Below are 6,000 nucleotides of genomic sequence, written 5' to 3'. Positions count from 1 at the left end.
ATGCGGTGCGTACCACAATGGATTGCAATGGTATTAAGGTAGAGTGCAAGAGGGAATTGTGCAAGTGGGTCAGGGTGACAGGTCTAACCATAGGCGAGACAAGCTCCCTAGGTATGTCCTGCCCTTGATGTGCCCTGAACAATTGTGGGTGATGCTAAAGGGCTAGGGGACTAGGGACGGAGCCAATCGATCAAGATCACCGAACGTACCTAATTTGAGGACCCCTAGGTGCTGTGCTGTGATTGTGGGTGCTTCTTATCTTTTCATTCGTTTCTTTTCTTTTCTTTTCTTGTCTTTTTTTTCTTTATTTCTTTCTTTTTTTTTTCTTTTTTCTTTTTTTTTTCTTTTTCTTGTGCTTTTTTCTTTCTTTTTTTCTTTCTTTTTTTTTTCTTGGGACTTGCCTGAGTACAACCATTACAATATGTTGAGGCTATCAGCCTTTCAATGGGTTGGAAAATGTCAAGCTTCGAAGGCTCAAGAAATTGATATTACAGTGATAATTGTGCCCTAGCCTCGTTGTTAGAGAAGTAGGTGTTGAGATGGGGAGATACCCTTGAGATATCGCAAACCTCCATGCGACACACGCGATGTTGATACAATTGAGGTAACGACTGCCCTGAGCCAACTATAGAGCTTGACCCAGAAAGAGAGCGTGGCCCATGAATGTGCGTTGGTCCATGCGATGTGGGTGGTCGGCAAGGGTGATTTTTGCTTTCGACAACGTTGCTTTGTCACGGCTCTTTGTGGGGTCAATGGTCTTGTGGTGATTGGGCATTGAACACTTTCGCACAAGGACCTGTATTATCTTGCATCCACTTGTCACTTTGTGAGAGTATATGCTCGCTTGTGTTAAGTGCATCAAACAAATGCAATCATGATAAGACATAATTTTTCAGAATTCTATGATGTCTATTGGGATGCCTATTTCATTGCTTGTTAAGGTCGCATACATTAACGAGAAGTAACGGGAATGTGTACAAGTGGGGATCTTGCCTCTTTACTCATCAAAAAAAAAAAATGTTCTGGCATGCTAACTTGTCAAGCTACTTTTACATCATAGGGATTTAGTCGATATGTACGAGGCGGGGTGAGTCCGATTGGCTAGGCGACCGAGGCGGTGCTAGTGCGGGGCTCCCGTGAGGCTAGGCAAGGAACATGTCGGCCGGGACATGAATGGTGTAGTCCTGGGCCGCTACCGTTTCCAGAATGTCTTTAAACAATTCATTAAATTATGCCCTATCCCCGGCCACCTTGTCACTTCGTGAGCACCTAGTGCCCGAGCGTGCATTGGGGATCTGTGCAGCTGGCATTGCCACATTTTGTGTGCCTTCCTGAGCATCCGCCCCCCTGGCCCGCGGATTCTTTGGCCTTCGTCGTGCGGTGTCGCTTGGGGCCGCGTTTCTTGGCGTACCTTTTAAGAGTGGGCACATAGCGTACTAGCGGAGGGGCATGTGTTGCATGTTCCCGTCGGCTACGGAGAGCATCCTTGCAAGCTAGCTGCCCTTGGTTCTCCATGCTTTCCTCGCAGGGGGGCCTGTAAGATGCGAATCAAGGACTAGGATTTGTTACATGATAAGACCATTCATATGTAAGGGATTATAGAGCGGGTTATCAAGCGCATAGGATGAGGAGGGGAGGGGTAGGGCATGCAGTGCTTGTTGTAGAGGGATGGCCCCCGTGATGTATGTTTAGCCTCCTGCCATTAGCAGATCTTGGTTCACACCGAGTTACATCCGCTGGCAGTCATGGATTTAGGTAGGGCTCCTCCTCGGAAGGATAGACTAGAAAGGGGGAAAGGTGTATAGAAAGGGACAATACGCCATCTACACCATCAGAGTCATTGGTCAAGGCTTTTTATGGCGGTAATGAGGGTTGCATGCCCTTCACTTGGAGGTGGGAATGGTCACACGACTTTTAAGTGTGATGAGAGGAGGACCTAAGGAGCTTAGCATGTCAAACCCAACTCTTCTCCCTGCGCTTGACTATCATTGCTTGTGTGTGTTGATAGTATCTATACAGAGGTGACACAAAAATCATTGTTTATATATACATCTATATATATACATATACGAATCCATGTCACCTCACGAGGATAGAAACCAATTGTAGAACTCAGTATTGTACTGGAGCGTGGCACACGCATCTAGTATTCGTGGTAGCTTACTCAATACCGATACATATTTTGCCACATCGAGTAGCATTGAACCTTGTTTAAGTCTACTAGCAATATGTAACTCCTCCTCAGTGAGAACCTTATCAAACAGAGCGTTCTCTTGGCTAGTTCCAGCTAAGTCCGTACCCCGAATGGCAGTCAGCACACTCGAAGGGAAGTTGGTGCCACATAGGTTGGGTCCCTTTGGGATCGCCATTTGGCCAATCGCTCCTCAGAGACTGTCATGATCTGAGCCCTTAGTTTGGCCATTACAACGCAACTTTCGCACCAACGCTGCTCAAATTGACTCTGGCCTGCTGCAGTTGCTTTAGTTGCTCTATGTCTACGAGATTCGGTCGGCAGAGCACTTCATTGAACGTGACGGTTAAGCGCAATTCGTCAGCCTCCTCGTCAGAGATGAGTCACATGCGTTGATGCAGGAGCCTATCGTAGTGCTTGTTAAGATGTTCTTGCTCTTCCCAAGATAGAGGAAAGGGCAAGTAATCTCCAAGCTACTCCTTGGGGATTGTACCCATGTCTGCAAGGACGTAGACATGTGCGACCACTTTGAGCTTAGCATCCAACTCAGTTAAGCATTCTGTGACACTTCTATGTTCAACTAGGGCTTGCTCGGTTGCTATCTCATGCAAAGTTCTAAGAGTTTCCTTAGGCTTTAGCATGGCTGGGGGCTCAGGCCTAGATGAGCAAGATTGGTCAACGCTAGGATTTCTTATGCTCTTGGGGTTCTCACGTTTCTCCTGAGGTTTTGCTGCTATTTTGTCATGGTTCTTCTCGGATGTGACTGATATAGATTTGTCACCCTGTTGTGACGACGTTGTATCCACTCTTGATTAGTCAATGCGAGTTCCGTTGTCAGTGGATTGAGTGTTGCAAGCAATTATTGATAGTAATAGCTGCTTTGATTTTTCAGAACACACGGATGTGTCTGAGGTTTCACCGCTATTAGGAGAGGCATCAGTGGGCTCACTGGTGGTTGGAATTGATGCTTTATTCCCCAGCTCTTCAGCGCTCTTGGTGTCAATGTTCTTGGGATCCACAACCACCTGTGATTGTTGTTGTCTTCGTTGTTTTCTCCTCTTTTTCTTGGTCAGTGAAGGTGCATCTCTCAATGACTCAGGACCCTGGACTAGGTCAACCATTGATGTGCTTGGTTGGGCCTCAGCATTCTCTTTCTCTAGTGTGTCTTTATGGGACATGGCCGTGGCCTGCTAAATAGCCTCGCTAGGTTGTGAGGGTACAACTGTCTCCCTTTTGGGAGAATCTAGCTTTTTAGCCAACTCCCTTGTGTTTAACTCCTCCAGCCTAGGCTTTAGGCACTCTGAAAGTGCTGGAGTTTTCGAGGAAGTTGGTTGCGACACCTCCTCCATAAGTAAACTACTAAGGACATGTTCCACATAGGGCATTGTCACGGCCAAGGGCTGTGACTGTTGTGCTCCCTGATTGGAAGTAGTAGCAGCTAGTTTAGTGGGCTGGCTACCCTTGGTGGATTGCAATGTCAGGTCCTTAGGACGATCGAAAGTGGTCGCATCCTCTGTTGCCCTTTGAGCGTTTGTCTGTGTAGATCGGGCATGAGTTGATCTGGTCACATTGGGTCGCATAGGCATATCCTTGGGCCGAGAGCTACAGCTAGTGTCATGTCCCCCCTCTTGGATATTTGGAAGCCTCGATGGAGATAGAGATTGGGAGTGAGCAGCCGCCATTGACGACCGTTGTTGTGCTTCCTGTGTCCGTTTGGAAAAAGAGGATGTAGAAGATCTAGGACTCTTGGGTGGACTTGGCACTGGCTGAATGATTTGTTCGTGGCTATTAGATGATTTTGCCATTTGTCCTGTTGAGCATTTACCCTTGCCATGAGCAATGTTGTGCCTATGATGCTTGCTATCCTCTTGGGGAATCAAAGGCTCCTTGGGCACTAGTGACTTTTGCATATCCTCAACGATTACACCTAATTTCTGCTTGTCAAGCATGCTAGGCTGAGGCTCTTTCTTTTGAACACTCATGTCTAGTTTCTTACCTCGAGACCTAGAGTTTCTCTTAGATTTCCTCCTGTGCTTCATTGCTTTTGATGCACTCTGGCCTTCAGCTGATAGAGATGGTTTAACATGGGATTTTGGTACCCAAATCCATCGATTACCTGCATAATACCCTTGAGCACGTAGCAACGCTTTGGATATCCATCGCGGCGTTGTGTTGACCCTCCATCTATACCTGCGTCTATAAGGCTTGGGCTTCTTTTGGGGTCTTCTACGATATTTGTAAGTCCAAAGCCCGTCCTTGGCATTGTCTCTTGACCTTCTTGTTTCAAACCTGGCCTCAGTCACTGGTTCTTGTCGTTCGACCTATGCTTGTATTAACTCTTCCAACAAGTCCTTGCTCTCGTCAGCAGGCTTGGCTGTTATGTCAGCACCTTGCTTGCCTTTCCCTCGAGGTTCGATGAGGTCACCCTTGCTAAAGGTTGTGACTATCCTCACACCCAGTAGTGTCAGGTGTATCCTCTGTGCTACATAGTCGGCCTCACACTTGGTCGCCCTTTTGAAGGGTCTTCCTAGGAGGGTTTCTTTCCCGCAGCTAGCACTATTTGGATTGTCGCAAGGATTTTTCACTTCCCTATGAGTGCTTGTGGGTGTCCCCCATAAGGGCTAAGAGTTGCATTAGTCGGTGTGAGCTCTGGTTGGCCTAGCAGGGTCCATGATTCATAGGTCAAGATGTTAAAATCTGCTCCTTCATCAATCAAAGCATCGATAGTATGCTCTCTTTTCGCGGTGAGTTTGACCCTAAGATAGGCAGGTGGTACTATGTCTTCATCTTCCGGGTCTTGGCTTGTAAATTTAAGCCTTCTGACAGATGCCCTTGAGTCCCCACTTGCATGACCAGACGTGGATTCTCCACCAATGTCTTGGGTTGTCTGTGCAGTGTTACTCAAGGTACATCTCTCGTCAACAGTGTCATGTCTAGTCATCTTGGCATTTGTAGCTTGTTGACGTTGCATTTTGCTCTGACTAGACATGGTATGAACACAATGTCTTTGTGTTCTCGTGGTGTGGCCTTTTTTCCCTTGATGGCTACATTGGCCCATCGATGTTCTAGGGTCTCTGTTTCTCTCTGTTCGGGTATGGGCTTTTGGTTGCTCTTTTGCAAGTGAGAATCCATGCTTGTGTAGAGCCATTACTACACTAGGGTCCAATTTGGAGGACCTGTCACCACGGCGCGCGTTTTCTCTCCAACCTACTTGGGGGAGATGCAAAGAGGGCAGAGCCCCCTCTGCGGGGGTCCGGGGGGGGCAGTCCCCCCTGGCCCGCAGGGCCGTTATGGTAAACGCCATATGTAATTTGGAGAACCGTTTATAGCCAAATTTTGAACTAAATGCTCTAAAATTTAGCCCAGTGATGGATCTGTGATGTGCCTTTAGCTCTACGTAGCCTTTGGGGTCAATCTCGGGGTTTAGATGTGTTAAAATTTGTGTTCTAGATACCTGTCCGATTTTGACAATTTTCTGTGCGATTCTCAGATGTCCAATTTTCAGGAGTCCGATTATCAAAATCGAACGTCCGATTTTGGGTTGGTCCGATCGGCCCAGTGGTCCGATTTTGGTCACGTCCTATTCTAAGAGTCGGATCGAAAAAGTGGTCCGATTCTCAAAGTAGTCCGATTTTGGGAATCGGATCGGATAGGGTGGTCCGATTCTGGCTAGTCCGATTCTGGACTGGTCCGATTCTGACTGGTCTGATTCTGACTGGTCTGATTCTGGGTATCCGAGTCGGATGGGTTGGTCCAATCGGACGGGGTTGGTCCGATCGGACGGTTGTCTGAGCGTCGGAGTCCGAGTC

The sequence above is a fragment of the Lygodium microphyllum genome, chromosome 12 (genome assembly GCF_053477565.2).
Source record: "Lygodium microphyllum isolate KBCC chromosome 12, Lygodium_microphyllum_v1.1.10, whole genome shotgun sequence".
Taxonomy (NCBI): Eukaryota; Viridiplantae; Streptophyta; class Polypodiopsida; order Schizaeales; family Lygodiaceae; genus Lygodium; species Lygodium microphyllum.
Note: the sequence above shows the minus strand (reverse complement) of the source record.